The sequence below is a fragment of the Corvus kubaryi genome, unplaced genomic scaffold, assembly GCF_017639235.1.
Source record: "Corvus kubaryi isolate FWS band 111438036 unplaced genomic scaffold, C.kubaryi_AGA036_p1.0 37396, whole genome shotgun sequence".
NCBI classification, from domain to species: domain Eukaryota; kingdom Metazoa; phylum Chordata; class Aves; order Passeriformes; family Corvidae; genus Corvus; species Corvus kubaryi.
This window is the reverse complement of record NW_024581135.1, coordinates 597,474-610,855: the sequence shown is the minus strand read 5'-3', so window position 1 is coordinate 610,855 and position 13,382 is coordinate 597,474. Positions and strand designations below refer to the sequence as shown.

The 13,382-nt window shown below is 53.8% G+C and overlaps 1 long non-coding RNA gene across 1 annotated transcript in view; it reads right to left on the bottom strand.

Annotated features, from left to right (window-relative positions):
* LOC121670701 overlaps window positions 1-13,076 on the bottom strand; it is a 47,885-nt gene extending 34,809 nt beyond the window's left edge. Inside the window, exons 1-2 of the long non-coding RNA XR_006018219.1 lie at window positions 12,945-13,076; window positions 7,693-7,755 (exon numbers count right to left, since the gene is read on the bottom strand). This is a non-coding gene — a long non-coding RNA (uncharacterized LOC121670701). The remainder of the gene's footprint in view (window positions 1-7,692; window positions 7,756-12,944) is intronic.
* Window positions 13,077-13,382: the final 306 nt, after the last annotated feature.

The window sequence follows — 13,382 nt, the reverse complement described above, 5'->3', positions numbered from 1 at the left end:
GGACACCGGGACACGGCCCGGGAACTCCCCCACAGCACCGGGGCACCGGGACGCCGCACGGGAACCCCCCAGCACCGGGACACCGGGACGGGAACGCCACAGCACCGGGACACCGGGACACCGCACGGGAAACCCCTGGCAGCACGGACACGCCGGCAGCACGGGGACCCTCCTGATAGCACCGGAACCCCCTCCCCCGGAATACGGAGACACCTCCCGGAATACGGGGACCCCTGAGAGCACAGGACCCATCCCGGCAGCACCGGGACCCCGGGAATAGGGGCACCCCGAGCAGCAGGGACACCCCCGGCAGCGCGGGACTCACGGGACTCCCCCCTCGGGAGCACAGACACCCCCCCCACCCCTGGTTACTGGTTTCTTTAAGAACTGGGTTTGGGAAAGGTTTCAGGAAAACATCTGATTCATCCTGACATTTACTGGGGTCAGACTTGACTCTGTGGGTCCCGAGGTTTTCATGCACAAGAAAATTCCGACGAATTCCAGATTTTAAGGAAAACATTGAATTTTATGGGAAGAAGAGATCCCTTGACAGAGAAGTCAGAGCATTTTGCACAAGTATTCTCTGGCGCTGTGTAGTGGTGGAGTCACCAGCACTGGAGGGATTATTATAGTATTTTATGAATATGTAACTATAGGAATGGATAAAATCATTACAATAAAAATATGCAAAAAAGATATTGACTACAACTCCCTGACAGGAGGGTGGAGGTGAGGGGGAGCTGGGCTGTGCTCCCACCTGACAAGCAACAGGAAAGAGGAAATGGCCTCAAGTTGTGCCAGGGAAAGCTTAGGTTGGATTTTAGGGAAAATTTCTCCTCTGAAAGAGCTGTCCAGCCCTGGCACAGCTGCCCGGGACAGGGGTGGAGTGCCCATCCCTGGAGGGATTTAAAGCCATGTGGATGTGACACGGGACAGTGGTGGCCTTGTGCTGGGGGAACAGTTGGACTCAATGGTCTCAGAGGGCTTTTCCAACCCAAATGATTCCCCAGCAGGAGTAGCAGAGGAAAGTTCTCATCCTGGCATCCCTCTAAGACCGGTCAGGGCCTGGCTTTGGCCTTGCCCGAGGTGGGTTTGATGGCAGCCGGGAGTAAGAGCCAGGAATCGCCCCCTTGTGCCTGCTGAAAAGTGATTAAAGCTGAACAGGCAAAGCCCTGCTGATGCTCGGTGGGGGTGCAGGGGGGGCTGTGCTGCACTGGTGGGAGTTGACCAGACGAGGAAGAAAGCCAGGAACAATTCCCAGCCCGCAGTTTGTAGACCCGAATATACAGAATGGCCAAAGAGAGGAATTTCTAAGGTGACAGAGAAATTCCAGCCCAGGGAGGGAAACAGTAACACGGCAGGAGGGGGACCTGCGGGATGGAGTAGCTTTCCCTGCTACAGGAGTCCTTCCCAAAATAACTTTCATTTCTCCAGTACCAAAACTATATTTAGTTAAGACTTTACAAGTGAAAATCTTAGTAATCATGAAAAAGAGAAGTAAAAACGTTGTTGACCTTGTTAAATCCTAACGTGGCTATTTAACTTAATGGCACTGCACATGCTGATAAATCCCATGGGATCCCTCCCCCTTTCTCCCTAGTGGGATAAACACGGTTTGTCATGGTGAGAGAACACTCTGTAGTGCACGAATAATCAGAACGTATTGTTGGATCCAATTTTCTATCATTTACTTTTTGCTGTCAAACAAAAGTAGAGCCCAGTACACAATTTAGTCACGGGTGGAAGGAGAATTAGCCCTGTAACGCGAACAACTTTCGGAGGAAAAAGTTGAGGAGCTGCAGCCTGCATTAACTCCCATTGTTTGCTGCCCTCATGAATGCCATGAAAGAATTTGATTTTCATTATTATGTACTTTGCATGTTGCTTGTATTAAATCAATGGGCTACTTCCCTCCTTGTTTTCCCTGCAGCTGATCTAAAGGGCCTTTTGAAAGGAGCCTGGCCTGGCACAGACAAAGACTGATTCTTCATCCCCTGACGTGTCACGCCACCAAACGGGGTTTTGTGCACTCTGTCAGTGTCTTAATCCGAGCGTCACGCCAGCCCGCAGCACCTGCCCGCTCCCAGACCCCTTCCAGCACTTCATCCTTCAACTTGTGTACCTTGGGCAGACACGGCGATGAGTGCCGATAACACCGGAGATTTACATGTTTCTGTCACCGCCTGCATTTGTCACACGTCAGCCCGCCCGGGAGCCGGGGGAGAGGAGGGGATAGGAGGGAGCAGCTCTGGTTTGCTCTGGCCCTCGGAGATCTCTCCCGGGGGGTTTCCCGTGCTGGCGTGGGCTGGCACTCGGGGGTGGAGGGGTCTCACCTGATAACGGGCAAGGAGGGACCCGAGGGCAATCCCCATTCCCTCCTCAGCCCCCTGCCCTCGGCTGGGGCCGGCACCGGGCTGGGGAGGGATGGCCGTGCCAGTGCTGACCCCCCAGGCCAGGGTTCCCCGGACGGACAGGAATGCGCCCGGGGGCTGGAGGTCACACAAAGCCAGTGAGGGGCTCCAGCCCCCTCGACTCTGCCGCTGTGCTGCCCCTGGCAAACCCCGGATCACCTCTGCGTGTCACCTCTGCGTGTCACCTTGTGCCCTTTGGGATGGGAGTGCTGGTGTTTTGGGAAAAGGGGAGGAAAAAGGGAAAGGGAAAAGGGAAAGGAAGGAAAAGGTAAAAAAAGGATAAGGATAAGGATAAGGATAAGGATAAGGATAAGGATAAGGATAAGGATAAGGATGGCAAGTGAAAGGGAAAAAGGGGGAAAGGGGGAAAGAGAAAAGGAAGGAAAAGGAGGAAGGAGAATAGGAAAGGGAAAACCAAAGGGGATAAAGAAGGAAAAGCAAAGGATTTAAGTAAAAGGATAATCACCGAATAGAATCACAGAACCATTTAGATTGGAAAAGACCTCCAAGATTGTTACCAATCACCACCTTGTCACCTTGAGGTGGCCTGACTGTGGCATGGGGCATCCACATGGGATTCACAGCCCTGGGTGCAGAGTGCCAGGTCAGACGGACACAAACATCCACCGGGAATGGGAGAACAGAACGCCAGGGGGGAAATTCCTCCGGGCTGAGCACCTGGGATGTGTTTGCAGCACCTTAGCTACGACCCCGAGCGCTGGCAGAGCAAACGGCCGTCCGGAGGGACAACACTAGCTCAGCTTTTATGCCTTTATGAGAATTCCACCGAACTCCCATCAGGGCTCTGCCCGTCCTGTGTCCCACCAGCCCCTCAGCGCCTCCTGGACCATTGTCTCCTGAAAGGCGGAGGCACAGCCAGCGCTGCTCTTTGTCCGGCATCCAGTTTGTCTGGCATCTGACATTCGCAGCGCCGGGGGCTCCCGGCCCCGCGCTGTGCCACCGCATCCTCGTCTTGACCAGCCGCCAAAACCCGAGCAGGGCGTGCCAAGAGGGGCGAGCGGCTTCGGAGCCAATGGCTGCTGCCTGGAGAAATGGAATATGCTAATCCAGAGGCTTTAGAAATGGGAATGCTAAGGAAGAGGTGTTCTGGACAGGCTAAGATATGAAGTAGAAGATTTCAGGCTTGTCCCAGCCTGGCTCCCGAATGCCGGAGTTCCAGTAGTGTGGACTCTGCGCTGAGCTGCCCCTGGGAAAGGTGTAAATTACACCTGAAATGGTGGAACTCAGAGCAGAGCAAGTACAGCACCAGTGCCGTGGGACTGCAACGCTCACATGAGATCACTCCAACACCTATTTTAAAGTACATTATGCAATGCATAAAAAATAATGATTTTGAGACAAATTAAGCCATAACAGCATCAAATCAGTTTGTCTACGCAGTTAATATGTTGATTAATGTCCTGTTATGACTGAGACACTCATTTTTATGTCATTATTCAACTCAGTGTTTTCCCATAGCTATTGAATAAAATTGTAATTATTGCTCTAAATTACCAGAGAACCATAGAATGGTTTGGGTGGGAAGGGACCTTAAAGCCCATCCAGTGCCACCCCTGCCGTGGCAGGGACACCTCCCACTGTCCCAGGCTGCTCCAAGCCCTGTCCGACCTGGCCTTGGGCACTGCCAGGGATCCAGGGGCAGCCACAGCTGCTCTGGGCACCCTGTGCCAGGGCCTCTACACCCTCCCAGGGAACAATTCCTTCCCAATATCCCATCTGTCCCTGCCCTCTGGCACTGGGAAGCCATTCCCTGTGTCCTGTCCCTCCATGCCGTGTCCCAAGTCCCTCTGCAGCTCTCCTGGAGTCTCTTTAGGTTCTGGAAGGGGCTCTGAGCTCTCCCTGGATCCTTCTCTTCTCCAGGTGATCATTCCCAGCTCTCCCAGCCTGCCCAGGTCCCTCTGGATGCTGTCCCTTCTCTCCAGCATGGTGACTGCCCTGCGCACCTTGGTGTCACCAGCAAAGTGCTGACGGTGCCCTTGCACACTGAGCAGGGCTCCCAGGAGGATCTCACATCTGGTTTTATTTTATTTATTCACTGAAATTGTATCTGGCCTCTGAATGTCAAATTGTAACTCAGAAAAAATAGCTGTTGACATTAAAAATAATGACGGCCTATTTCAAGATTCATCCTCTTTTTAGACTTAATTGCTTATTTAATTGCTAAGTTGAGAGTTAGAGACCCTCGAAAACAAAATGAAAGAAAACTTGGCAGTTCTGGGTCAATGGTTGGACTCGATGATTTTTAGGGATATTCCACTTATTTCCTAAATAAGCCGTGATTCTGTGACAATTTTTTTAGCAGTCTTGTATGGGAGGAAAGCTAAGGTGGTTTCAATTTTTTGATTGTTTTTGGTATTTTTTTATAGAGTTTTTTATAAGGAATTAAAGGTTGGACTCAACGATCTTGGAGGTCTTTTCCAACCTTAATGATTCTATGATTCCATGAGTTGCATGAAGGGTGCAGATTCAAAACACCTGCAGGAGCATCTTTGGATGCTCTTTTGAAGAAATATAAAAAAGGGGGAAAACCTGTATTCCCCGAATAAAAGTGTATCCCCTGGGGCGCCTAAACTATTCAAGAACTTCCCAGCTGTCCTGACCATTCCCAGCATTTTCCTGCCTGGCCCCTGCCAGATGCTTTCCAGGGCTCAGGGTGTCTCCAGGGAGAGTGGGGGGTACTGGCACCCATCCTACCGCTGCCAGCCTGGTGCTGGACTGGGACCAGTGTTCACCAGCACCAGGAAAAATCTGCCCTGCCGCTGCCTCCTGCCTCTCATCCCAGCACAGGCAGAGCCGTGGGTGCACAGACGCTGTGAAGGAGGTATCAGGTCTGCTTAGCTTGATTGAGAAAGGTTAATTACATGTGAAATGAGACTGGGATTCAGACTGTGTTTGCTCTAGATTTTGTGTAATGTTATATCAACACTGGGATTCTCTGTTATTCTATTAACAAAATAAATTCATTTTGTTTGGTTTCATTTTACTGTTGTTTTAATCCCACTGAACATTTATACTGTTATTTAATTTTACTAAACATGTGTGGATAGTAAAATACCTACAGAATTAAACTACCCAAGGATATTAAAGTGATCCAGTTCTCATGGAGATTTGATCTGCTAATTAGCCACACCAATTTTATGGATCATTGCAGCGCACTTAAAATGTATTGTTATATGTTCATAATCTTTCCTTAATGAGCTTTTATTGAGAGCACAGGCCAGCCGCGGCGCGCTGCTCGGCACCGGGGCTGCCTCAGAGCCCGGGTGCCTGTGCCTGCCTCCTGTGCCGCAGGAGCGGGACCCCGCAGCATTTGGGCTCGGGGCAGCGGGAGCGGGGTCCCCTGTCCCCCGGGGTGCCAGGGCGGAGCGGCAGGGTCCCGCACCGGGCTGTGCTTACGGGAGGGAGAAAACCACTTTAAAATCCAGTAAGCCAGGAGCACCCGGGAAGGAGAGGAGCTCTGGTCCTTTCCCCACCCCCCAGCCCCGGGGCCAGCTCGCAGCAGCCGCAGGGAACGGCCCCGCTGGGCTCGGAGCATCCTCCGGGGTCTGCCAGCACCCTGCGGCACCCCGGGTGTGTGAGCTCCAAAAGTGGAGCAGATCCACCTGCAAACCTGCTCCTGCCCAGCCAGCGCTGCAGCTCCGAGGCTGTGGCACAGGACCGGGTGGCTGGGGCTCCGGGAGAGCCGGGAATGCTGGGCTCCGGGGTGGCTGGGGCTCCGGGAGAGCTGGGAATGCTTCCATCCCGGGGTGGGCGTGCTCTGGGAATCATGGATCTGCAGACCGCGGCGTGGGCCCCTCTCCGTGGCCAGGTCCCTCGGCCGGCAGCAGCGGAGCAGGAATCCAGCCCCACACCCTCGGCAGGAAGAACTGGAACCTGGTTTAACCTTTATTAGGCCCACAGGTTATCTCTGGCCTGAACCTGCGCGAATTAGAATGGGGACGATGCTGAAGGTTTAACAGTCCCCCTCCAAGGAGGGAGAGGAGAGAATGAGGGAGTCCCAGCACCGGTGGGCTCATTTTTGGCTGGCATAACTCGCAGTTCCCCTGTCCTGCAGCCCTCTGGGTGGCAGGCCATGGCCCATGTGGGTGCCCAACACCTTCTACAATCAGGGATTATATCCTAAAGCCAGAGCCAATGGGTCACTTTTTAACACACGGGGTTCTGACAAATGTGGGGATCCCTGAGAGAGCTGGGGGGAGCATCCCCTGTCCAATGAGTTGTTGATGTGTCCTCTGCTCCCCATGGGTCTGCCTTGTTTGAGTGGTCTGCAGTTTTCCTCCAGGGCAGGAGATCATTGAATCATGGAATGGTTGGAGTTGGAAAATCCCTCTCAAACCATCGAGTCCATCCATACCCCAGCACTGCCCAGGCCACCACCAGCCCATGTCCCCAGGTGCCACATCCACACAGCTTTTACATCCCTTCAGGCCTGGGGACTCCATCACTGCCCTGGGCAGCTGTGCCAGGGCTGGACAAACATTTTCTTGAAGAAATTTTCCCAATATCCAACCTAACCCTCCCCTGACAGGCCCAGGGTTGAGCGTTGTGCCGGGATGGACACGGGGATGCAAGCTTGACAGGGAGCTGTGACATCGGGGTGAACACAACCCACAGCTGCTCGCGGGGGTCCCGGGACCCCACCCCACCCATCCCCGGGTGCTTCCATGGTCCTGGTCCCCGCTGCCGTTGTGGGGTTGCTACTTAGTTAATTAGGGAGGAAAACCTGGCGAGCCGAGAGTGAATCGCAGATCAGAGTGTGCTGTTTGGCGCTGGCACGGGCTCGTTTAACAATTCAAGGGTCACTACCTGCAAAAGTGAGGACACCGCTTTACAAGCGCGCGGATCCCGCCAGCTACAATGTGCGCGTCGGGATAATGAACTTAAAACAATGGTAATTAGCAGGCCGAGACAAAGGATTAAAATTAAACCTGAATGGTGCGGTGCGTGCAGCTTGCTTGTAGAACAGCGCTAAGCCAACTTAATCCATTTTAATTCGGCGCGGGCCGGGCGGCGGCAGCGCGGGGTCGGGGTCGGCGGCTGCGGAGCCGCGATACATCCTCCGGCCGCGCTCCGCCGGCGCGATAAGGCCCGGGGCGTCCCGGGGGATACTGCCCGCCCAGCATCCCCGGGGAGCGGGTGTCAGCGTGTCCGCGGGCTGGCGGGGCGCGGCGAGCGGCGAGCGGGGCGCCCCGTCATTGTGCCGCGGTTGTCATTGACTGATCAGGCCCTTTGAGCGCGCTTTCAGAGTCAATGGACCCACCTGAATAGATGAAAGGCAGACAGCTCCTGACAAACAAGGGGCTGCAGAATATTCATTGTGCATCTGCGAGGGAAAGATTAATGTATTAGAAATTAAAATGGGCCCGGGCTGTATGATCTTGCTCTAACACTTGGCCAGACCTGTGTCACCCACCGCAAGCGCCTGAAGTCGGCAGACAATCCTGCCAAGGTAGTGGGAATCATTAAGCATCCGGCTATTGTGCACGGTGAATAATAAAACTTTCCCCCTATTCTTTGCCCGGAGCTGACAATGAATAATTCCGGAGCTATTTGCAATGTTAACAGCACCTATCTTGCCCATCCATTCCTTCACGATAAGGATAGAAATATGCATTTCAACAGTCTGCACAGATAGTGATTCACAGGCGCTTCAAAGGACACCTGCCACTCAAGCGAAGGGCTGTCAGTCTCCCGCCGCCGCCGCTGCCAGCAAAATGGCGAAAAAGATTATCTGCACTTTATTCCTTTTCTCCTCCGATTATAACACCGGTACGTTTGCCATCGACTGACAAGTGATTTACACTCGCTACTGTAATGTGGTTAAGCTAGGAAAAGCTATTCTCTTAGGCAGCCCTTATTCCTTCAAGGTTTACAACTGTATCCAATATCCTATCGCAGTGTGATCGCGGCCGTACTGAACGCCATTAGGGGAGATATTAGGAGCGTTTAATCTGTTTGCTGACATAAAGGTGACAGTGATAAAGTCCTGTCTCTGACGTCAGGGCCTGGCCAGCTCAGCCGACTTTTACACAGCAGGAGGGTGGCTGAAGTTCGGGGGGATCTGACTGGAAGGGCTCCAGACTCCTCCACAGCAGGTCCTGGGAGCAGACTCTGCCCACGTGGACTCTTTTCGTGTGGAAGAGGGGTGAGTTGTGGACGTCCCAAACCTGGCAGTGTCCAAGGCCAGGTTGGACAGGGCTTGGAGCAACCTGGTATAATGGAAGGTGCCCCAGCCCATGGCAGAGGGTAGACATGAGCTTTAAGGTCCCTTCTAACCAAAAGCAGTCTGGGATTCTCTGATTCCATGAGTCTGGAGCCTGTCACCGTGGTCTTGTGCAAGTAAGCCGGTGGAGAACACCCCCGACCTTGCACCCTTCACTCCTAGCAGCTGTCCCAAACAGGCTGTGCCCTGCACCCTGCAGCAGAGCAGCTCCCAGGCAGCCACAGGTCCTGCCAGCAGCGCAGCAGCTGCTCCTGCTCCACTCTGGGTGCTTCCAGGGCAAAAACAAACAAGCAAAACCCTGGTGCAGAGTTCCCACTTATCCGAAATATTTTCCAGATTATTTACTTGAAATTCTTCCGCCACAATCTTCCCATTGTGCCTGTCAGGAGGACTCCCCAACCAGCAGGCTTTTCTCCATCAATGTCCACTTTCTTTCGGCACCAGCGGCCGGAATACTGGGAGTGACTCAGAGTGGCAGCTCCAGCTCTTTCCAGTGGGAAACAGTTTTAGTGCGAGAAGAAGAGGCGCCATGGTTCTGTGTGCCCTAATGGCACCATTTTCACCACGCTGACCTTCACCAGCCACGCTGGGCAAGGGGCTGGGGACCCCGAACTCCCCCAGACGTGCCCTGCTCTGTGCGCTGGCAGAGGGCCCACGCTGGCAGAGCCTGGGTGTGCCCAGCACCAACAGCTCCTTTGGAGCCAGCACCGAAGCGTTGCCGGAGCAGGGCTGGGCACCGAGGCTGGGCAGGGTCCCAGGTCCCACCGGAGCACACCGGTGGAACTTAGCTGTGCTACAGGGAGCTGGGAGCCCAGGAATAATGAGTCATGGATTAATTAACAGGCTACTCTGATCCTAGTAAATGGGACAGTTTGGAAACTGGGTCCCACAGATCCCCAAAGCTTGCAAGAGCTGAAGGGGTGCAGGAGCTGTGCCAGTGCCCTGGAAGATCTGCCTGAGACCAGGAACCAGGAACTCTGGAGACAGCAGAGGGACCAGGGCCCCCAGCAATCCCTGCAGAGCCCTCCTCTGTCTGTGGGCACCATCCCTGTGTGGGCCCCAGCTGTCCCTGGGCCGGACAAAGCGGGCATTCTCCGCCTGGCTCCGCAGCGCGGCACTGCTGGCAATGCCACCCTGGAAATCCTGACTCACAGGGACATTCGTGCCTTGCCACCCTGCCAGGCACTGGGGTCCCCCCCAGCAGCCCCCACACCACCCCACAGCCCCCAAATCAGGGTAGCCTCCAGATCCCATGAATATCCTGCCTCCATCCAGCAGCTCCACACACAGATTTTCAAGGTTCCCTCCAATGTGGAAGAGGTCTCCTGAGCTGGGGGCGCAGCAAGGCCAGGTGGAAATCTCTCCCTGAAGGGGAATTATTATGATCATGTGAAAACACAGTGTCTGTTATGGTTTTTTAAGAAAAAAACCAGTGCCCAAGTCAGCGTTCAGACCGACAATCTGCTTGCAACAAGGCCTGCTCCAAAGGGGGAGTGAGCCTGTGTGTGCTCAGGGATGTGGGGTCGGGGCCACGCTGGGGTGGGTGCTCCAGCACTTCCCCAGCCCCGGCTCCAGCCCTCCCAGCTCATCCCCTCTCATGTCAGGACCGTGGGCTTGCCCTGACCCCTCTCTTTAGGAATGGAGCCCTGTCACTGTCACTACACAGCTTGAGCAGCTCCACGAAGCCTCACCAGTACAAGGACACTGTTGGTCACCTGGGTGTTGGTTCCATGTCCCTTCCACAGAGCGGGCTGTAATCAGTGCTGCATTCAGCAGAACCAACAAGGAAGAAACCACGGCCCAGGAGCTGTGCCCGCAGGTGTGGCCAACACAGGTCTGTGCCACGGAAGTGGTGCTTTCGAGGTCGTCCCTTTGACCGGCACAGAGACATTCTGGTCCACAAACAGAGAGGGGCTTTTTCAGCCCCCGGCTCCGGCCAGGGGCCTGTGGAGTGTGGAAGGTTCTCGTGTCCACTGGCACATTGCCAGCACTGGTCCCTGAGGACGTGGCACTGCACCAGCATCTGCAGTCAACCCCCAGCAGCATCTGCTTGTACACAGACATTTGGACCAACGTGTTGTCGGTTCTGGAAGGACACAGGATCCCCGTTCCAGCCCATGCATTCCCTGGAGTGAGGGTGGAAGTGATCTGGTTTATGTCGGCAGGTCTTAAGCTTAATACAGGAGTGAATTCAGCCTCCGTCCCACTAAATTATCCAGCAAGGGCTGAACCCTATTTTTCTTTTGAAGAAGAACAAGGGCGCTGAAATAATTTGTGGATGTGGGTTCCTAATCTTAAATAATTCTTACCATTTAAAACAGTTTTTGCAGGAAATATTTTATAGTTAGAGAAATAGTTTTTGACATTTTGGGGGGGAAAAGAACAATGGACCGTTTACAGGTCTACACAGTAGATTAATGAATCTAATTGAGTCTGTAGGGAAATGCTTCAGTTTAACTACTGGAACTAATTTATACATTCACTACATCGTAATAAGTCAATTTAAGTTTCTGGAAATAAAACTGGATATCCTGGGTATAGATTTGAACTATAAATTTCTGCAAGAAAGGAGTCTGTGTGTTCATTATACATTGTAAAATTACCATATGGACCTGTCAACACTTCTTAGCACAGCTTTGTAATAATGTCATTTAGTTTAACATTGTAATGTGCCAGCTGAATTAATGCGTGTGGCACAATGAACGCCTCCCACCGCCGGTTCGGGATGGGGGGGCAACTTTTAAAGGGGTTTCTTATGCAAAAGAGTTTTGTCTGTATTTGCACAGCCAATATCTGGCCTCTGATCAGGTGTTATCAGCATAAGTGAGTGTCTAGGACTGCTCAACTCCCAGCAGCTGCTGCTGGAGTCCCAGGGACAGGGATCGGAGCTTCCAGCCGCAGGACTCGGGTAGCCATGGGCAGGACACGGAGCAGAGCCCTGCGCCAGGCTGCATCAGAGATCACCCGGTTCTCCTCTCGCTGTCGCTGCTGACTTTCTCCTCCTCCCTCTGTTATTTACAGCCCTGCAGCCGCTGCCGTTGCTCTGCTGCCCACGCAGGCTGAGGAACAGACAGCTCTTGTTCCAAATCCTTCTCTCCGTGCTATGCTTCCAGCTCTCCACTTTCTATGATGTGCTCAGAACACTTTTTTCACTCATCCAGTCAAAAAAACAAAAGTTCTCAGAGGTAAATGGAGTCAGAGGCAGAAGTAGCAACATTCCCATTCCCTTCTGGTGAGTTACTGGGGGCACTGGTGCAGAGACACCCCTCAGACTGGACCCTGGACTTGCTGCCCAGAGCTGCATCCAGCTCACAGCTCACCTGAGAGCACCTGAGCCACATGCCCATGGCAGAGCAGCTGCGCGAGCCCCCTTTTTTCTGTCCCCCTCTTTGCCATCCAGCCCACGCCCCACAGGAGACCCCAGCCTGGTGGGTGAGAGGGACCCCAGCTCCAGAGGGTCAGGGGTCACAGCACCCTGACAGCAGCACCGGGTGCAGGGGGGGTTCCCCAGCACATCTGTACCTGTCTCCCACGTTTTCTGCTGTAGGACACCCCAGGATCACGCTCAGCTCCTGGAGGCCTGGGAAGAGCAGCAGCAGCCTGCAGGGTGTGTGCCAGCCAGGTCTGCCACGGGAAAAAACAGGCACAGCAGAAAGGCTGAAATTCCCTGTTGTGTCCCAGGCCTGAGTCCAGCTCCAGCCTGGACAGAGCATTTTAGTGGCAGAAGTTACAATGGGAATGCACACACAAAGCCCATAATCATCCCTACAAGCTGCAATGGTCCAAGGATCCAAGGAAAAACTCCTTTTGCAACCCAAAATCCGATCCTGCAGTGCCGACTGTTCTCGCTGCCGGAGCCAAGGAGAGCTCCTCCAGAGGATGCTCCACATAAATCCTCTAGCATTTTTCCCTTTGTCCTTTATTTGTCTAATTCTTTGCTTTCCTTCCATCTCCATCCTCTCTCAGCAGCCTTGGGAAGTGACACCGAAGATCTCATAAAACTCTAAGGCATGTGGCCTGAGGAGGGTAGGGGAGGGGGACTTCTACATAAAAAGGGGGAAATGCACTTGCTAATCTCCCTGTAACTGGGCTGCGGGCAGCCAAGTTTGCAGCTTTCCCCTCTCTCCGCTGGTGCCGTGTGCCCGAGCAGCAGCAGCAGCAGCAGCAGCCCGTACCTGCCGGTGGAGCGGTGCCGAAGCCGGCTGCCGGCGCGCACAAGCTGCAGAGACGCCGCCTGATTTCCCTCAGGATGCAGCCGGGAAGACTAGTCGAATAGCTAAAATTCCTACCTCAGCGAGTTAGCAGAACAGGCTAATCCCCGCAAACAGACAGGATTTAGGATTTGACTCTCGGGTTCCTGATGCAGCTGCACAAATGCGCGCAGCCCCGGCCGTGCCGGAGCTCCCGAGCCGCGCGGGGAGGGCGCGGGATGCCGGGTCAGCGGCTCCGCCCGCGGCGCACGGATCAGAGCGCTCCGCTTCGGGATGGTGTGGGGAAACAGGCCCGGTTTGGTAATTAAATATCGTAACTGAGGCTTGGCATCGCTAATTACGTATTAAAACCCAGCGGTGGTTTACAGTTCTGCCCCTGGATTTCTAGTGGAAGATGACAGTTAATGTCACCACTTCTGCAAACCTGATGGCATCTGCCTATAAAAGGGTGATTGTAAAAGCTGAGGGCTTTACCTATAAATTCATCTCGCTAATAAGCAATACGCTCATGATTGA